General features: G+C 42.0%; 1 long non-coding RNA gene across 1 annotated transcript; it reads left to right on the top strand.

The window, feature by feature from the left end:
- The first annotated feature begins 14,776 nt into the window (after positions 1-14,776).
- LOC125381631 lies at positions 14,777-20,823 on the top strand. Its single transcript, XR_007221921.1, has 3 exons — positions 14,777-14,801; positions 18,361-18,405; positions 20,346-20,823. It is a non-coding gene; the product is annotated as an uncharacterized LOC125381631 (long non-coding RNA).
- The last annotated feature ends 752 nt before the right edge of the window (positions 20,824-21,575 follow it).

Below are 21,575 nucleotides of genomic sequence, written 5' to 3'. Positions count from 1 at the left end.
AGGAGGAAGTGTCTTCCACTTAAGAGTGAGTGAATATGGTTTTACGCCGCTTTTAGCAATATTCCAGCAATATCACGGCGGGGGACACCAGAAATGGGCTTTACACATTGTACCCATGTCGGGAATCGAACCCGGGTCTTCGGCGTGACGAGCGAACGCCTTAACCACTAGTCTACCCGACCGCCCCTCCACTTAAGACTTAAAAGGAATCGGTTTATTAATCAGCAATATGTCAATATAGAGGATATTGCATGTGTCGAGTGAAATAGCGTTTCTCTCATCGATTGTCGGGAGGAAAGGAGATATTTTCACTAGTGGCGAGTTTTGTGTAGTTGTCTTAGGAAAAATAAATATTTCATTACTAATGTAAAACCTAGAAACGTAAATTGCAAAATCTTAAGAAATATAAACAAAAGTATCAAAAAATATTAAGTGTCACGAAAAACAGGTGTCCTGGGGCAATGACTATTTCATTAGAAATTAGTTTGGATATGGAATGAGGAACGTCACTGATCGATGTGGATCGGTATCTCTCTGTGCGACCACACCCCTTGGGTAAAGTATACTTTACTTTATATGTACAGCCCGTTAAACACTTATCTTACAATCAATGTTTGTTTCCACAACAGAACAAACCTAGTTTCCAACACATGGAGACATTTTTGTATTTGTACTGCATTGATCAATAAGCCCTATCAACAACACATCGATCTTAAGTTACTACAATTAATCGGCAATAGGTTTATTTCTTGTGATCATACACACAAATATCCCTTTAGGATCGTTTTTTATTTGGGCCATGATAAATGCATACACGAAAGCGGCAAGGCAAGGCTAGGCAAGGCTAGGCAAGGCAAGGCATTCCCCGTATTTGACATTATTTAGCTTAAGTCTTTAAGGAATTCATTGCCTCTGATTGTGGTCTGATATACATTTCTGGTTATGTCTGTTCAAGGTGTATGTTTGTTAAATAGAAAGGAAAAGTTAATAATGAAGATTATTTCATTATATTACATCGACCAGTTTTGTTGCGAGCTATCGATGTTCCTTATTGATAGTTTAGCTCGTCAGTGATTCAGTGCCATCGGGCCATGGACAATTGCGATGCAATAATACTTCGATCAACCGCTACACCCTTGTTGCTGGCGGTGGCTTAAAACAACATTCACTTACTTGCATTTCGAGGAGAATCAAGGAAAGCAAACATGATCATGACCTACGTGTCACACAGGAAAACATTGTAAGTCAATTAGCTATGCATGGTATATGCTTTAGTTGGGATTCAGACCCTGTTCCCACGCAGTCTTCATGTATTGTACTGTAGAATTGTCTGGAGCACAATTCACCATGTGCATTGTTAGAGGTGAATTTCTGCGATGATTCTTTCTACAATATTATAGGAATATTGGCACTCACTGGTAAACGCAGAACTAATTATCAGTCCTAGAACCCCAGCGAACAATAGTAAGTGTCACAATCTAAACTTCCCTCCCTCAGCGGCAATACACGATTTCAAAATATTTGCATCGTTCCCAACTTCCTTTTGGCGTCCACTTTTCACAAATGGGTCTCTGCTCATCTTCGATACAAGCTGATATTAGCCTCACAAAATTCTCATCAGTTGGATGATGTGAAAAAGGGGTATTTCTTGCCACAGAATATCGGTTACATTTTATCAGCAATTGTAACTCTTCTTCAAAGGAGTAAAGTGCTTCAGCAAAACAGCAGGAGCAAACACGTTCGTCATGTGGTATTTTGTTGTGAAGGCCTCATTCCATTGCAAGTATAACGTTGTTACATCGTAACATGTTAATTATACTCCGTTGTTAAAGAGGAAGATCTTGATATGATGGATTGCGTCGATGGAGTTGGTTGCTGATTATCTCACCCGCCCCCCCCCCCCCCCCCCCCCCCCCGCCGACGTCCACAAAATCGTGGTGTAGAAGGCTTCCTCCTGGTTGTGTAAAAAGTCATCCACAGGAGAAATGATGTCAACATCATTTGCATAATACTTTGTACAGTTCTTTCTTCAAGTTTGGAAAGAGGTGAAATCTGACTGCAATATCTGGTGAATACGGAGGATGTTCAATGAGTTCAATGAGTTTTCTACAACGTTTAGCTTTCATATTATCTCTCAGTTGCCTTAGTAGAACAATATGATATGGGTTATTAATGGCCTGACCTTTCCAGAGACTGTAACCAGTAGGAATCCTTTGGAATTCCAGAAGACAAAATCTTGCCTGCCCATGGAACAGAAGTGCAAAACAAGTGAAGTTCAATATTTTAGTTTGTCCTACAACACGACCAGTGATGTTCAGTAGTTTAGTTTGTCCTACAACAGGACCAGTGAAGTTCAATATTTCAGTTTGTCCTACACCACGACCTGTGAAGTTCAGTAGTTTAGTTTGTCCAACACTACGAACGGTGAAGTTCAATATTTTAGTTTGTCCTACAACAGGACCAGTGAAGTTAATTATTTCAGTTTGTCCTACAACACGGCCAGTGATGTTCAGTAGTTTAGTTTGTCCAACACTACGAACGGTGAAGTTCAATATTTTAGTTTGGCCTACAACAGGACCAGTGAAGTTAATTATTTCAGTTTGTCCTACACCACGTCCTGTGAAGTTCAGTAGTTAAGTTTGTCCAACACTACGAACGGTGAAGTTCAATATTTTAGTTTGTCCTACAACAGGACCAGTGAAGTTCAATATTTCAGTTTGTCCTACACCACGGCCTGTGAAGTTCAGTAGTTTAGTTTGTCCAACACTACGAACGGTGAAGTTCAATATTTTAGTTTGTCCTACAACAGGACCAGTGAAGTTAATTATTTCAGTTTGTCCTACAACACGGCCAGTGATGTTCAGTAGTTTAGTTTGTCCAACACTACGAACGGTGAAGTTCAATATTTTAGTTTGGCCTACAACAGGACCAGTGAAGTTAATTATTTCAGTTTGTCCTACACCACGTCCTGTGAAGTTCAGTAGTTAAGTTTGTCCAACACTACGAACGGTGAAGTTCAATATTTTAGTTTGTCCTACAACAGGACCAGTGAAGTTAATTTTTCAGTTTGTCCTACACCACGACCAGTGAAGTTCAGTAGTTTAGTTTGTCCTACACTACGAACGGTGAAGTTCAATATTTTAGTTTGTCCTACAACAGGACCAGTGAAGTTAATTATTTCAGTTTGTCCTACACCACGACCTGTGAAGTTCAGTAGTTTAGTTTGTCCAACACTACGAACGGTGAAGTTCAATATTTTAGTTTGTCCTACAACAGGACCAGTGAAGTTAATTATTTCAGTTTGTCCTACACCACGACCAGTGAAGTTCAGTAGTTTAGTTTGTCCAACACTACGAACGGTGAAGTTCAATATTTTAGTTTGTCCTACAACAGGACCAGTGAAGTTAATTATTTCAGTTTGTCCTACACCACGACCAGTGAAGTTCAGTAGTTTAGTTTGTCCTACACTACGAACGGTGAAGTTCAATATTTTAGTTTGTCCTACAACATGACCAGTGAAGTTAATTATTTCAGTTTGTCCTACACCACGACCAGTGAAGTTCAGTAGTTTAGTTTGTCCAACACTACGAACGGTGAAGTTCATTATTTTAGTTTGTCCTACAACATGACCAGAGAAGTTAATTATTTCAGTTTGTCCTACACCACGACCAGTGAAGTTCAGTAGTTTAGTTTGTCCAACACTACGAACGGTGAAGTTTAATATTTTAGTTTGTCCTACAACATGACCAGTGAAGTTAATTATTTCAGTTTGTCCTACAACACGGCCAGTGAAGTTCAGTAGTTTAGTTTGTCCTACACTACGAACGGTGAAGTTCAATATTTTAGTTTGTCCTACAACAGGACCAGTGAAGTTAATTATTTCAGTTTGTCCTACACCACGACCTGTGAAGTTCAGTAGTTTAGTTTGTCCAACACTACGAACGGTGAAGTTCAATATTTTAGTTTGTCCTACAACAGGACCAGTGAAGTTAATTATTTCAGTTTGTCCTACACCACGACCAGTGAAGTTCAGTAGTTTAGTTTGTCCAACACTACGAACGGTGAAGTTCAATATTTTAGTTTGTCCTACAACAGGACCAGTGAAGTTAATTATTTCAGTTTGTCCTACACCACGACAAGTGAAGTTCAGTAGTTTAGTTTGTCCTACACTACGAACGGTGAAGTTCAATATTTTAGTTTGTCCTACAACAGGACCAGTGAAGTTAATTATTTCAGTTTGTCCTACACCACGACCAGTGAAGTTCAGTAGTTTAGTTTGTCCTACACTACGAACGGTGAAGTTCAATATTTTAGTTTGTCCTACAACAGGACCAGTGAAGTTAATTATTTCAGTTTGTTCTACACCACGACCAGTGAAGTTCAGTAGTTTAGTTTGTCCAACACTACGAACGGTGAAGTTCATTATTTTAGTTTGTCCTACAACATGACCAGTGAAGTTAATTATTTCAGTTTGTCCTACACCACGACCAGTGAAGTTCAGTAGTTTAGTTTGTCCAACACTACGAACGGTGAAGTTTAATATTTTAGTTTGTCCTACAACAGGACCAGTGAAGTTAATTATTTCAGTTTGTCCTACAACACGGCCAGTGAAGTTCAGTAGTTTAGTTTGTCCTACACTACGAACGGTGAAGTTCAATATTTTAGTTTGTCCTACAACAGGACCAGTGAAGTTAATTATTTCCGTTTGTCCTACACCACGACCAGTGAAGTTCAGTAGTTTAGTTTGTCCTACACTACGAACGGTGAAGTTCAATATTTTAGTTTGTCCTACAACAGGACCAGTGAAGTTAATTATTTCAGTTTGTCCTACACCACGACCTGTGAAGTTCAGTAGTTTAGTTTGTCCAACACTACGAACGGTGAAGTTCAATATTTTAGTTTGTCCTACAACAGGACCAGTGAAGTTAATTATTTCAGTTTGTCCTACACCACGACCAGTGAAGTTCAGTAGTTTAGTTTGTCCAACACCACGAACGGTGAAGTTCAATATTTTAGTTTGTCCTACAACAGGACCAGTGAAGTTAATTATTTCAGTTTGTCCTACACCACGACCAGTGAAGTTCAGTAGTTTAGTTTGTCCTACACTACGAACGGTGAAGTTCAATATTTTAGTTTGTCCTACAACAGGACCAGTGAAGTTAATTATTTCAGTTTGTCCTACACCACGACAAGTGAAGTTCAGTAGTTTAGTTTGTCCTACACTACGAACGGTGAAGTTCAATATTTTAGTTTGTCCTACAACAGGACCAGTGAAGTTAATTATTTCAGTTTGTCCTACACCACGACCAGTGAAGTTCAGTAGTTTAGTTTGTCCAACACTACGAACGGTGAAGTTCATTATTTTAGTTTGTCCTACAACAGGACCAGTGAAGTTAATTATTTCAGTTTGTCCTACACCACGACCAGTGAAGTTCAGTAGTTTAGTTTGTCCAACACTACGAACGGTGAAGTTCAATATTTTAGTTTGTCCTACAACAGGACCAGTGAAGTTAATTATTTCAGTTTGTCCTACACCACGACAAGTGAAGTTCAGTAGTTTAGTTTGTCCTACACCACGAACGGTGAAGTTCAATATTTTAGTTTGTCCTACAACAGGACCAGTGAAGTTAATTATTTCAGTTTGTCCTACACCACGACCAGTGAAGTTCAGTAGTTTAGTTTGTCCAACACTACGAACGGTGAAGTTCATTATTTTAGTTTGTCCTACAACAGGACCAGTGAAGTTAATTATTTCAGTTTGTCCTACACCACGACCAGTGAAGTTCAGTAGTTTAGTTTGTCCAACACTACGAACGGTGAAGTTCAATATTTTAGTTTGTCCTACAACAGGACCAGTGAAGTTAATTATTTCAGTTTGTCCTACACCACGACCAGTGAAGTTCAGTAGTTTAGTTTGTCCTACACTACGAACGGTGAAGTTCAATATGTGAGTCCGCCATTAGAAAACACGTTATTACACAGTATACGCTTTCAGCCAGGACTAATGGCAATACCGCTTTTGAAATTTAAAGAGATAATTAATTTGTTTCAGCACTAGGAGCACATTGAACTGCATTTTTTTTTGTTTCCAAACACAAGAAAGACATTGTACAAGCATTTCCAATAAAATCTAGCTCCAAGATATCGGTCTACAGCGCCCTGTAACAAGAGCAAACGCTTTCCACTCTAGTTCAAACAAAACTGAGAAATCGTTTGATGGATCACGTATAGATCTATCGTGTGCACTTTGTCTCAAGGGATGAAGTGAGTTGAGAGGAATCAGCAAGGTGGACTACGTAATATTGAACTGTCTTGTACTAGTGACTAAGGAGTTTTAAAATACGCGGGGCGCAGCTGGCCCGGTCGTCTAGGGCGCCGCGATTCGATGTGCCTTGGGCACGCCAGAAACCTATGATTGTGGGTTCGACTCCCGGTTCGCCCCGATTATATTTCTAGGTTTGTCAGCACCATACCCGTGCTCGTGGGTTTCACCGAAGTGGTAAACGTCTGAGACCTGCATCACTTCGGTCTTTCTTCCCACATTAAGCTGACGCGCCGTGACATTACTGTAATACTGTTAAAAGCGGCGTTAAACCCAACTCACTCACTCAAGAAGGGCGTTTAAGAAATAGAGCATACTACACTCATTCTCGTTAGATACCATAGAAAGTTCAGGAGTTTCGTAAAAATGATATCGAACGGGAATGAGTGTGGTATTTTATTTATCATCCACGTTAAATATCTATTCATTTGTAAACACATAACAACTTTCGTTCGAAACATAATCGGGGCGAACCGGGATTCGAACCCACAATCTTAGGTTTCTGGCGTGCCAAAGGGAGCCCTGCTTGAAGGAGAGGGCCACAGATAGGGGAACACATCACACAGTGAGCAGTCCACTTCTTAAAACAAAAGGGATTCACTTTCTGACCCAAACCCAATATTTGATAATAGAAGACTAATCAATATCCCAGATAATAAAAACAATAGCAACATACTTTCAACTTAAATTTCGACACTTTCTCTTTTGTAATGGCAAGGAAAAAACTTGATATCATTTTCTTGAGTTTTATTGAGTCATACAACATATGTTCGTGCACTTGCAATGAATTAACAAAAGACCACCGACGTAATTGTCGAATGGTTATGGACTTGCTGTTTTTATGTGCTCTTTTTATCCTGTTTGGCATAATTAGACCCGGTAAAGATATTACATAAGTGTCAAAGTATTAAGTGTAATACATACATTAATGATTCTTTTAATGACATTACTTTTTGTTCGACTGTTTTCCATATGTCATACTGCTGCTACCTGCTGCTTTTCCGTTTTCGGCTTTGTAAGTGTGAAAATGGTGTATTCCTCGCATTTGTCATGACCAAACATGGCCAGTGCTAATGGTTAAGTTCCCTCTCCTGTCTATACCAACATGGCAGGTGCTGAGGGTTAAATCCCTTCTGTATGTACCAACTAGGCAAGTGCTGATCGTTACGTCCCCTCTCCGGTCCGTACAAACATGGCAAGTGCTGAGGGTTAGGTCCCCTCACCTGTCCCTACATACAGTACATGGCAAGTGCTGAGTGTTAGGTCCCCTCACCTGTCCCTACATACAGTACATGGCAAGTGCTGACAGTTAGGTCCCCTCACCTGTCTCTACAGACAGTACATGGCAAGTGCTGACAGTTAGGTCCCCTCACCTGTCCCTACATACAGTACATGGCAAGTGCTGAGTGTTAGGTCCCCTCACCTGTCCCTACATACAGTACATGGCAAGTGCTGACAGTTAGGTCCCCTCACCTGTCTCTACAGACAGTACATGGCAAGTGCTGACAGTTAGGTCCCCTCACCTGTCCCTACATACAGTACATGGCACGTGCTGAGGGTTAGGTCCCCTCACCTGTCCCTACAGACAGTACATGGCAAGTGCTGAGTGTTAGGTCCCCTCACCTGTCCCTACATACAGTACATGGCAAGTGCTGAGTGTTTGGTCCCCTCACCTGTCCCTACATACAGTACATGGTACGTGCTGAGGATTAGGTCCCCTCACCTGTCCCCACATACAGTACATGGCACGTGCTGAGGATTAGGTCCCCTCACCTGTCCCTACATACAGTACATGGTGCGTGCTGAGGATTAGGTCCCCTCACCTGTCCCTACATACAGTACATGGCACGTGCTGAGGGTTAGGTCCCCTCACCTGTCCCTACATACAGTACATGGTACGTGCTGAGGGTTGGGTCCCCTCACCTGTCTCTACATACAGTACATGGCACGTGCTGAGGATTAGGTCCCCTCACCTGTCCCTACATACAGTACATGGTACGTGCTGAGGATTAGGTCCCCTCACCTGTCCCTACATACAGTACATGGCACGTGCTGAGGGTTAGGTCCCCTCACCTGTCCCTACATACAGTACATGGTACGTGCTGAGGGTTGGGTCCCCTCACCTGTCTCTACATACAGTACATGGCACGTGCTGAGGATTAGGTCCCCTCACCTGTCCCTACATACAGTACATGGTACGTGCTGAGGATAAGGTCCCCTCACCTGTCCCTACATACAGTACATGGCACGTGCTGAGGGTTAGGTCCCCTCACCTGTCCCTACATACAGTACATGGTACGTGCTGAGGGTTGGGTCCCCTCACCTGTCTCTACATACAGTACATGGCACGTGCTGAGGATTATGTCCCCTCACCTGTCCCTACATACAGTACATGGTACGTGCTGAGGATTAGGTCCCCTCACCTGTCCCTACATACAGTACATGGCACGTGCTGAGGGTTAGGTCCCCTCACCTGTCCCTACATACAGTACATGGTACGTGCTGAGGGTTGGGTCCCCTCACCTGTCTCTACATACAGTACATGGCAAGTGCTGAGTGTTAGGTCCCCTCACCTGTCCCCACATACAGTAAATGGCACGTGCTGAGTGTTAGGTCCCCTCACCTGTCCCTACATACAGTACATGGTACGTGCTGAGGGTTGGGTCCCCTCACCTGTCCCTACATACAGTACATGGTACGTGCTGAGGGTTAGGTCCCCTCACCTGTCCCTACATACAGTACATGGTACGTGCTGAGGGTTGGGTCCCCTCACCTGTCCCTACATACAGTACATGGTACGTGCTGAGGGTTGGGTCCCCTCACCTGACCCTACATACAGTACATTGCACGTGCTGAGGGTTAGGTCCCCTCACCTGTCCCTACATACAGTACATGGCACGTGCTGAGGATAAGGGCCCCTCGCCTGTCCCTACATACAGTACATGGTACGTGCTGAGGATTATGTCCCCTCACCTGTCCCTACATACAGTACATGGCACGTGCTGAGGGTTAGGGCCCCTCGCCTGTCCCTACATACAGTACATGGCACGTGCTGAGGATGAGGTCCCCTCACCTGACCCTACATACAGTACATGGTACGTGCTGAGGGTTGGGTCCCCTCACCTGTCCCCACATACAGTACATGGCACGTGCTGAGGATGAGGTCCCCTCACCTGTCCCTACATACAGTACATGGTACGTGCTGAGGGTTAGGTCCCCTCACCTGTTCCTACATACAGTACATGGTACGTGCTGAGGGTTAGGGCCCCTCGCCTGTCCCTACATACAGTACATGGCACGTGCTGAGAGTTAAGTCCCCTCGCCTGTCCCTACATACAGTACATGGCACGTGCTGAGGGTTAGGTCCCCTCACCTGTCCCCACATACAGTACATGGCACGTGCTGAGGGTTAGGTCCCCTCACCTGTCCCTACAGACAGTACATGGCACGTGCTGAGGGTTTTGTTCCCACTTTTATACGAACCAGTGATGACATGTGCTAATAGTTTACTCATTACTCAGTTCCATGTAAAACATTTTCTGTAATTCTCAATTCAAAGCGCGTGGATTAATGATGAAATCAAGAAAACTGATAATGCACGTGAGGATCTGTTCACAGTGGTCTGTACATGTGCCTGTACAGAGCATGATTATATTCTGTACCTGCCATGACAGATTGTTGAGGTGAGGTGAAATGGGTTTATTGCACTGAAATAGAGACGTGCATTCACGTGTGTGTGTGTGTGTGTGTGTGTGTGTGTGTGTGTGTGTGTGTGTGTGTGTGTGTGTGTGTGTGTGCGCGTGCGTGTGCGTGTGCGTGTGTGTGTTGCTTGTTTCTTCGGCTATGGCTGATGTTAATTCAGATTTAAATACACCATGATGAGATTAAAAGGGCAATTTCTCACAATTCCTCACCCGGAGCAGATGACATGCGTTATGAGATGTTTAAGAAATATGCCGTATTCTGCTCTTGATGTTATTTTCGAGCTTTTGAATATGTGCTAGCGTTCAAGATCTGTTCCAATAGCTTGGAGATATGCCATAATTATACATCTACCAAAGCCAGGTAAAGACCCCTAACCACCAGCAACCATAGGCTAATTACTCATACCCTAATTTATGTTAAATTATGGAAAAAATAGTAACCAACCGCTTGACTTATTATCTTGAGAAAAATGAGCTCTCTTCCATAGTTCTATCAGGATTTTGAAAAGGTCACTCAAGGTCAGCATTTAAGATTATAGACAGAAGCTCAGAAAGCACTTTGTATCAGGAGTAAGCGTTGTGCTTATTTCTTATGATTGAAAATGCATATGATTTGGCTACAGGGATTGCTTTTCAAACTGTAAAAGCTTGATATAAGAAGGTAACATGTTAATATGGATACGGTCAATTCTTTCTTTTCGGGTCACACAGGAGCGTATTCGGACAGACCTTTTTGGTGTGCACTTCATAGATAATGGTACTCCACAAGGAGGTGTAATTAGCCCAGTTGTGTTTCATATCAGGATGCAACAACTTGTTCACTAATCTTCCGGTTGATGTTGCTGCTGCAAAGTTTGCAGATGATGGTTCATACTGGAGACGATTTGGAAACTTTCAGTTTGTTACAGAATCAATATAAAAATCTTTAGCTAATCACAGTTAATGCCCGGTGTTCAAAATGGGGTTTCAAAATACCCCTTTTATAATCAGTAGCAATGATGGTCACTCATCGTAGAATTCCTTCAAAGGTTGAGTTATATCTTGGGGACTATAACCTTGATGTTGTATCCTGGGGGATATCTTCATCATAGACTTACTTGGTCAAGTCATATATCCTATCTTTGCAGCCGTTGTAACAGTATTATCAATTGAAAGGCGTATGTCCAAAACTCATTGGGGAGCTGATAAATCTACCAAGTTATTCCTATATAATGCACTTATCCTGTAATGACTTGACTATGGCTGCCAAGGCTTCATGTCTGCTTTTAAAGCAACCCCATCAAACTTGATCGCATTCAGCCTAGAGCACTTAAGCATTTTCAACTCCTGTCTCAGCTCTTCAGGTTGAGTGTTCTGATATGCCATTGGTCCTTCGACGTCCACATATATCACTTAAATACTTTCTGAAGATGAAGACTATGAACATTCAGAAATAGGCAGCACAACATGGAGTAGGTAACTTGAATCCAGTTGGATCCATCCACACTTTCTAAAGCTGTTCCTTGGCTTCTCCTTAAGCAAGGATTGTGTTGTGAACGCAAGTCTATTATTAAGAAGAATATGAGTCCAAGTATAGTGAGAACAATTTCTGAGGATTTTATACATGAATGTTTTGCAGACTTTATTCACATTTAAACTGACGCCTCCAAGGATTCTTCCATGGTTCGTACTTCTGGGACTTTCTCGATCCATGATTTTACTTTCTCCGACGTGATCAGGCTTCCTGATTACATATTAGTATTTGCAGCAAACTACAAGCGCTGACATGGATGGATAAATATGACCATGAAACAATCATTTTAACTGATTCGTTGGCAGCCATGAAGGCAATCGTGTCTATTTGTATACGAAAATTTGAAACTGGACACATACATATACCTCATGTGATATTGTATGGGTTCCAACTCATTTCGTTTTGCTGGTGTAATGAAATAGCATATAATCTTGCTTGGTGAGAATTGCTGCAGGATGAGGTTGATAATTCTGAATTCAGGCCTTGCAAAACAAGTCGGTCTCCATACAATGGCAACATTTGTTGGATGTTGGTTCTCCTGGACGACATTTGCACAGATTACGCTCATCAGTTAAACACAATTGTAAAGAGACGTGATGAAGTCGTTTTAACCAGACTTCGTCTTGGTCACTGTGCACAAAGTTTGTGGACAAAACATCATGCCCTTCTTGCCGCCGTCTTCACGTGTCTGCTCTGAATATTTCAACCATGGACAGTTTTGTTGCCACTTTGTGTCAAATTGTGTCTTGTGGCCAGCATCTTTCTTCTTTTTTCCTAGTTGTGCTCTTGAGTTTTCAAAGCAAACTACCTCTGATTCGTCTAGCCTTGACAAAGTGAAAATTCCATATTCAAATTATATTTCCGAGTTACCATATTTCAGAGTAAACAAGATAGCGGCGCAGAATCTCGGCACATAAACACACACAAATACATCACATGAGTTCAGAAGATCAAATTCTTTGATTCATGAATGTTTGCATTAGATGAGATGTTGAAAGAACTGAAACCACGGCATAACATTTATTACGAACATAAAGGCACATACCGGTTTGTAGTGAAGACATCTGGAAGTCGGCGACATTTTCTTCCTTCAGCCTTCACCGCTTCTTCTCTTTTTCTCTTGGTTCTCTCCCTGGTTGGCAATGTGATTCGAAACACAAATTAAACCAGAAAGAGAGATTGGCGATTTTACGTGCGCATTCTGACTTTATGCGTATTTCGCACGACTGGACATTGGCATGATTTAATAACAAACTTCTTATTCATTATTAAAACAATCTGGCGACTTCAGGAAAGTTGGCCCAGTCGTCTATGGCGATTCTTTTTGTAGAGTTGCGTCCCTTGGGCACGCCAGAAACCTATGATTGTGGGTTCGAATCCCGGGTCGCCCCAATTATGTTTTTAGGTTTGTCAGCACCATACCCATGCTCGCGGGTTTCGCCGAAGAGGAAAACGTCTGAGAACCTGCATCAATTCGGGCTTTCCTCAAACATTAAGCTGACACGCCGTGATGTTTCTGGAATACTGTTCAAAGCGGCGTTAAACCGAACTCACTCACTCATTATCGGTAAGTGACGGTAACACAAGTAAATGCCTTCCAGTTTACGTCAAACAAAACAGAGAAAATGGTGTGATTGATCAGCTATAGATATATCGTGTGTAGTTTGTCGCAAGGCATGAGGTAAGTTGAGAGTAATCAGAAGGTAGTCTACATAATATTGAACTTTCTTATAAAAAGTTTCGAGATAAGCGTGATTGAACAGTTGAAGGTTGTTCCGTAGTCAGCTCTCCTTCAGCTCGTTAGCAACTAGCCTCGTGGAGATTTAGGGCCAGAATTGGTCCTTAGTTCGCCATAATAATATATTGACATCTCGGGATTAACCCGATAAGGAGGAACAACTCACGTGCATTTACATTAACCTAATTTGGTAAGCTCATATTCATCTGTCCATTTTATTCCCCCCCCCCCCCCCCCCCCCAACCCCCATTTACCCACACCCCCACCCCCCTCATATCCATTCGCGATAGGGGAGCCACGAATGGCATTTCAATCAGAAAACGAACAGTAGTGAGTGTGTTTCATGCCACTTTGAACATTATTCAAGTTTTATCACGTCGTGTCAGCTTGTGTGAGGAAAACCCGAGCTGATGCAGCTCTTAAACTGAAAACGAACATATAGAGGGACACACGACCAACATTACAAAGCGAACAGTCTAATTCTTAAAACTGCCTGAATCCAAACGTTACGCCCTATCACATCAATGTTAAAGGTGCTATCAAATATAGGAGACAAAACCACAATACCTTCGTATGGAGTGATCAATATAAGACTACTCAATATAACAGACAACAAAAACAACAATAGCACCCTATCATCAAATAAGATATCGACATGTTCTCGTTTCATGTTGGCAAGGACAGAACTTGTTATACCTTTCTTGAGTTTTGCTGAATCATGCAACATAAGTACATGTTCCTGCAGTGTCTTCACACAAGACCACCATCAAGACGTAATTGTCAACTGGCTATGGACTCGCTATCTTTATGTGTTTTTCTTTTCCTGTTTGGCCAAATTAGACCTGGTATGTATGTTACCTTCAGTACCAAAGTATTTAGTGTAATGATTACATTACTGATTCATTTCATTGTGTTCGACTTTGGAGTTCGACTGATTTTCCCATTTTCGGCTTTGAAAGCAATAAAAATGTAATCCTCGCATTTGTTCGTACCAAACTTGTGACGTACTGGTAGTGACGTCCCCTCACCAGTCTGTACAAACATGTCAAGTACTGGTGGTTACGTCCCCTCACCAGTCTGTACAAACATGTCAAGTACTGGTGGTTACGTCCCCTCACCAGTCTGTACAAACATGTCAAGTACTGGTGGTTACGTCCCCTCACCTGTCTGTACACACCTGTCAAGTATTAGTGGCTACGTTCCCTCTCCTGTATGTACAAACATGTCAAGTACTGATGGTTTCGTCCCCTCTCCTGTCTGTACAAACATGTCAAGTACTGATGGTTACATCCCCTCACCTGTCTGTACAAACATGTCAAGTATTGATGGTTACGTCCCCTCTCCTGTCTGTACAAACATGGCAAGTGCTAAAACTGCTGTACTATCTTTAATCCTTACCAAGAATGACATGTCCTGATAGTTCACTTATCATTCACATCAGTGCTATTTAATATATGTTCTGTAATTCTCAATTCACAGGGTATGGAGGACTGCTGGACATCTCTCCAAATATATTAAAAGAAGGTCAGAATATTGTATTTGTGCTGTCCATGTGCATCTGTTCAATAGTAGAGGTAGCACGGGTGGCCCAGTGGTTTGTACATGTCCCTGTACAGTATGACCATATCCTGTACCTGCCATGACCTGCTGGGCGTGGGTTCATGTCAAGTACAAACATGTCAAGTACTAGTGGTTACGTTCCCTCTCCTGTCTGTACAAACATGTCAAGTACTGGTGGTTACGTCCCCTCACCTGTCTGTACATACATGTCAAGTACTGGTGGTTACGTCCCCTCACCTGTCTGTACAAACATGTCAAGTACTGATGGTTACGTCCCCTCTCCTGTCTGTACAAACATGTCAAGTACTAGTGGTTATGTCCTCTCACCTGTCTGTACAAACATGTCAAGTATTGATGGTTACGTCCCCTCTCCTGTCTGTACAAACATGTCAAGTATTGATGGTTACGTCCCCCCTCCTGTCTGTACAAACATGTCAAGTATTGATGGTTACGTCCCCTCACCTGTCTGTACAAACATGTCAAGTACTGATGGTTACGTCCCCTCTCCTGTCTGTACAAACATGTCAAGTAATAGTGGTTACGTCCCCTCACCTGTCTGTACAAACATGTCAAGTATTGATGGTTACGTCCCCTCACCTGTCTGTACAAACATGTCAAGTATTGATGGTTACGTCCCCTCTACTGTCTGTACAAACATGTCACGTACTTGTGGTTACGTCCCCTCACCTGTCTGTACAAACATGTCAAGTACTGATGGTTACGTCCCCTTACCTGTCTTTACAAACATGTCAAGTATTGATGGTTATGTCCCCTCACCTGTCTGTACAAACATGTCAAGTACTGATGGTTACGTCCCCTCTCCTGAATGTACAAACATGTCAAGTATTGATGGTTACGTCCCCTCACCTGTCTGTACAAACATGTCAAGTATTGATGGTTACGTCCCCTCTCCTGTCTGTACAAACATGTCAAGTCCTGATGGTTACATCCCCTCTCCTGTCTGTACAAACATGTCAAGTACTGATGGTTACGTCCCCTTACCTGTCTTTACAAACATGTCAAGTATTGATGGTTACGTCCCCTCACCTGTCTGTACAAACATGTCAAGTACTGATGGTTACGTCCCCTCTCCTGTCTTTACAAACATGTCAAGTATTGATGGTTACGTCCCCTCACCTGTCTGTACAAACATGTCAAGTACTGATGGTTACGTCCCCTCTCCTGTCTGTACAAACATGTCAAGTACTGATGGTTACGTCCCCTCACCTGTCTGTACAAACATGTCAAGTATTGATGGTTACGTCCCCTCTCCTGTCTGTACAAACATGTCAAGTATTGATGGTTACGTCCCCTCACCTCTCTGTACAAACATGTCAAGTATTGATGGTTACGTCCCCCCTCCTGTCTGTACAAACATGTCAAGTATTGATGGTTACGTCCCCTCACCTGTCTGTACAAACATGTCAAGTACTGATGGTTACGTCCCCTCTCCTGTCTGTACAAACATGTCAAGTATTGATGGTTACGTCCCCTCTCCTGTCTGTACAAACATGTCAAGTATTGATGGTTACGTCCCCTCACCTGTCTGTACAAACATGTCAAGTATTGATGGTTACGTCCCCTCTCCTGTCTGTACAAACATGTCAAGTACTGATGGTTACGTCCCCTCACCTGTCTGTACAAACATGTCAAGTATTGATGGTTACTTCCCCTCACCTGTCTGTACAAACATGTCAAGTTTTGATGGTTACGTCCCCTCACCTGTCTGTACAAACATGTCAAGTACTGATGGTTACGTCCCCTCTCCTGAATGTACAAACATGTCAAGTATTGATGGTTACGTCCCCTCACCTGTCTGTACAAACATGTCAAGTACTGATGGTTACGTCCCCTCTCCTGTCTGTACAAACATGTCAAGTATTGATGGTTACGTCCCCTCTCCTGTCTGTACAAACATGTCAAGTACTGATGGTTACATCCCCTCTCCTGTCTGTACAAACATGTCAAGTACTGATGGTTACGTCCCCTTACCTGTCTTTACAAACATGTCAAGTATTGATGGTTACGTCCCCTCACCTGTCTGTACGAACATGTCAAGTACTGATGGTTACGTCCCCTCTCCTGTCTTTACAAACATGTCAAGTATTGATGGTTACGTCCCCTCACCTGTCTGTACAAACATGTCAAGTACTGATGGTTACGTCCCCTCTCCTGTCTGTACAAACATGTCAAGTACTGATGGTTACGTCCCCTCACCTGTCTGTACAAACATGTCAAGTATTGATGGTTACGTCCCCTCTCCTGTCTGTACAAACATGTCAAGTATTGATGGTTACGTCCCCTCACCTCTCTGTACAAACATGTCAAGTATTGATGGTTACGTCCCCCCACCTGTCTGTACAAACATGTCAAGTATTGATGGTTACGTCCCCTCACCTGTCTGTACAAACATGTCAAGTACTGATGGTTACGTCCCCTCTCCTGTCTGTACAAACATGTCAAGTATTGATGGTTACGTCCCCTCTCCTATCTGTACAAACATGTCAAGTATTGATGGTTACGTCCCCTCACCTGTCTGTACAAACATGTCAAGTATTGATGGTTACGTCCCCTCTCCTGTCTGTACAAACATGTCAAGTACTGATGGTTACGTCCCCTCACCTGTCTGTACAAACATGTCAAGTATTGATGGTTACTTCCCCTCACCTGTCTGTACAAACATGTCAAGTTTTGATGGTTACGTCCCCTCACCTGTCTGTACAAACATGTCAAGTACTGATGGTTACGTCCCCTCTCCTGAATGTACAAACATGTCAAGTATTGATGGTTACGTCCCCTCACCTGTCTGTACAAACATGTCAAGTACTGATGGTTACGTCCCCTCTCCTGTCTGTACAAACATGTCAAGTATTGATGGTTACGTCCCCTCTCCTGTCTGTACAAACATGTCAAGTACTGATGGTTACGTCCCCTCACCTGTCTGTACAAACATGTCAAGTATTGATGGTTACGTCCCCTCTCCTGTCTGTACAAACACGTCAAGTACTGATGGTTACGTCCCCTCAACCGTCTGTACAAACATGTCAAGTATTGATGGTTACGTCCCCTCACCTGTCTGTACAAACATGTCAAGTATTGATGGTTACGTCCCCTCACCTGTCTGTACAAACATGTCAAGTACTGATGGTTACGTCCCCTCTCCTGTCTGTACAATCATGTCAAGTACTGATGGCTACGTCCCCTCTCCTGTCTGTACAAACACGTCAAGTACTTGTGGCTACGTCCCCTCACCTGTCTGTACAAACATGTCAAGTACTGATGGTTACGTCCCCTCTCCTGTCTGTACAATCATGTCAAGTACTGATGGCTACGTCCCCTCTCCTGTCTGTACAAACATGTCAAGTACTTGTGGCTACGTCCCCTCTCCTGTCTGTACAAACATGGCAAGTGCTAAAACTTCTGTACTATCTTTAATCCTTACCAAGAATGACATGTCCTGATAGTTCACTTATCATTCACATCAGTGCTATTTAATATATGTTCTGTAATTCTCAATTCACAGGGTATGGAGGACTGCTGGACATCTCTCCAAATATGTTAAATGAAGGTAAGAATATTGTATTTGTGCTGTCCATGTGCATCTGTTTAATAGTAGAGGTAGCACGGGTGGCCCAGTGGTTTGTGCATGTCCCTGTACAGTATGACCCTATCCTGTACCTGCCATGGCCTGCTGGGCGTGGGTTCAGATCCTAGATTCGTCCCAACAATGTTCCTTTTCTCTATATTCCCACATTAAGAAGATGTATCACGCCCATGATTTGCTGGAATAGTGTTCAAAGCGGCATTTAAGCAAACTGACTCATTTCTACATCAGTATATTTCCATTCTCATCCAAATACCAGTAGGAGATGTCAGTCATTATGACTGGCTTCAGGCATTATACTGTGTGAACTTTGGAACGTGACTTCATAAAGTGAGCATGTACGGTGTCACCCTTCACATGCAGGCATACTTGTGAAGCGTCTTTAAACACACGCCACATACTTTAACACAGATTATTTGAAGGAGAACAATTTTCTTTTCGTTGTGATATTTTTGTGAAAAAAGCCCAATTAGCCGAGAAATTTGTTCCTGGATCTATTCGAATAAAAGATTCCATATTTTAAACTGCATGACGGTAATTACAACAATAACGATTGTTCGGTTGTATTTGATTTTATCTGTGGTGTCACAACTTTAGTCATTCAAACCACGCCGAGCTTGGTCACAACAGTAGTTTCCGCTGGTGTCACTTGCTTTCGATGAAAATTTGGTGTCGTTTGACTGGCACTGCATGGTGAGGCATAACAAGATTAATCGTCATGTTTTAGCCCGGGCTAGGTTAAAACAAGAATTCCAGTTAGATCCGCTATCTGTCATAGATCTCCTAAAGCCAAGAGATGCAATAGCGAAGGCCAAACTAACTCTATTTCTAAGAGATGGACAGCTACTCGAACGTATATAAACAGCAGCCAAGGATAAAAATGAAATCATATCAATATAAGAAAATAGAAATCATATCAATACAAAAACAGAAATTATGTGAACACCAAACTCACAATAGATATGTGTACCCTACTCACACACAGGAGTCCCAAAGAGGGACAGGTCAGCCGAAATTGCTTAGGCAGAAGGCGACCTCTTAAACATTTAATGCAACAACAACATCCTCATTCAATGTTGCTTGACAACGGTATAAGGATCTATACCGAAACGTCGCCTTTGCAGTATTAAAGAAGTTGTTATCCATACACAGTGTCTACTTTGTCATCCGTCAACTTCTAAGTAATGCCTATCAAACAATTCATAGGGGGTGTTATTTATAGAATGTATCTGTGACTGACAACTTTAACTTCGACACATGCATCTGTACAGTTTGGTAACCTTTGAAAGCAATTGCGGCAACCTAGTTAACATTGTATCCCTCCCCTTTTATCTACTGAACGTTGCCTCCAACATTAACATGTTCAAAGGAACCCATGTTGTTCCGTTGTTTGTATAAAGCACCAGTTCACGTGCGCCAGTGAAAAATATGTGACGTTTCCGGTTATCTAATTTGCATACTTATGTCACTGGGGTATGGGATACACGTCTTTATGTCATGGGCGAATGTCTTCGATAAATGCTGTAAATAAATGACAAATACTATTTGATATACACATGTGGGAGTTAATCATTTTAGACCTTGATAAGGAATAACCTCACATGAAGGGTTGTCTCTTGAATAGCGCAGACACTAAACACTGTTTGACTATACTTACTTTACATGAATACCCGAAATAAACCTAACGTAATTGTTTTCTGAATGTATTGTCAATTAATATTCATATAAATGCCATTCTTTCAGTAGCACTGTCAATGAAGTTTGACCCCCACAATCACTTAATATTTTTACCATTGGCTGTCATTATTTAGTTTGTCAAACAGTACGACCTGCGCTGTTCAATATGTGAATCTGCCATGAGAAAACATTTAAAAGTACTACTAAAGACACACTCCTTCTTTCAGAACGCTGCTACCCGAAAACGTCTTCGTCCCTGAATTACCGCACTCAACCAGAGACAGGGTTGTGGAAGTTCTGCCTGCAGACAGTGGTTGGAACCGGTTTTACAGAAACTCCTATCACAGAGATCAGATGGAATCCTATTGGTGACTGCGCAAGCACGTGTACCTCATTGCCCGGATGTATGACATTTGCCATTAATCAGTATGGCCGATGCTTTACAACTAGATGGTGCCCCGGTTACTTTGATATTAATTACTCTGTGTATGAAATGAACAACGTGACTGAGCGATGTTTTCCAGCGGAGTATCTACCCGCTTCACCCGTCCTCGGTAGGGGAAATACCCGTCCTCGGTAGGGGATATACACAGTATACACGCATGCTTCATAACAAGGACTAATATCAATACTTCTTGTTCTTAATTAAAATTCAACATGCTCTTTTCCACAATAGAAATTCATTGAACTAAATACTTTATTGTTATTCTTCACACGACATACTTGTATTTGTGTTACCTTGATCAATAAAATGTCATCAAGATATTCAGTTTCTAATTTAAACATGTTTCATTCACAAGGGAAAGGATCTGACAGACGTTTTCACAAATGAGGTAGCCATCTCTCAAAGTAATTACATGATTAGCGTTATATAATCACACAGATGAGAGATGTACCAAAGACAGAGTACTTACACTTACACACAGAGATAATCAGCAGGAAACAAAGTTTACATTTACTTGAAAATATACGTGCATTTGATATACTTGTGAACAGAGAGAAACAACTGTTCATTTTCGTTGTAGCTGAGATGGGAGATCCCATTTAACAATATTGACATATCAGAGACTAAATTTAGCTAAATTATTACATATTTCAGTTATGCTATTTGATGATTTTTCTTGCAGTTTGATAAATTGACATTCTATTAAGTAATTATAAACGTTTTTACGTGGAGAACAACATAGACACTTAAGATTGCCTTTTAAACCAATTGTAAATAATCACAATTTAACTGCATGCGATGCTTAATTCTTGTAAGCCGTATAGTGTACTTCCTAAAAACACAGGAACAACAGGGAAGAGCAGATTTAGGATGTTATTTTAGTTGTGGAATCGACAGAGCTCAGATACTCGAGATTTCAGTTATGCTATTAAACATGATTTTTGTTGCAGTTTTATGCGATGGACATTCTATATAGTAATGATAAACGTTTTCATACGGAGAACTACAGAGA

The sequence above is a fragment of the Haliotis rufescens genome, unplaced genomic scaffold (assembly GCF_023055435.1).
Source record: "Haliotis rufescens isolate VD_foot unplaced genomic scaffold, xgHalRufe1.0.p SCAF_19, whole genome shotgun sequence".
In the NCBI taxonomy this organism is placed as follows: Eukaryota; Metazoa; Mollusca; class Gastropoda; order Lepetellida; family Haliotidae; genus Haliotis; species Haliotis rufescens.
The sequence above is the reverse complement of the archived record's forward strand: the minus strand, read 5'-3'. Positions and strand labels throughout refer to the sequence as shown.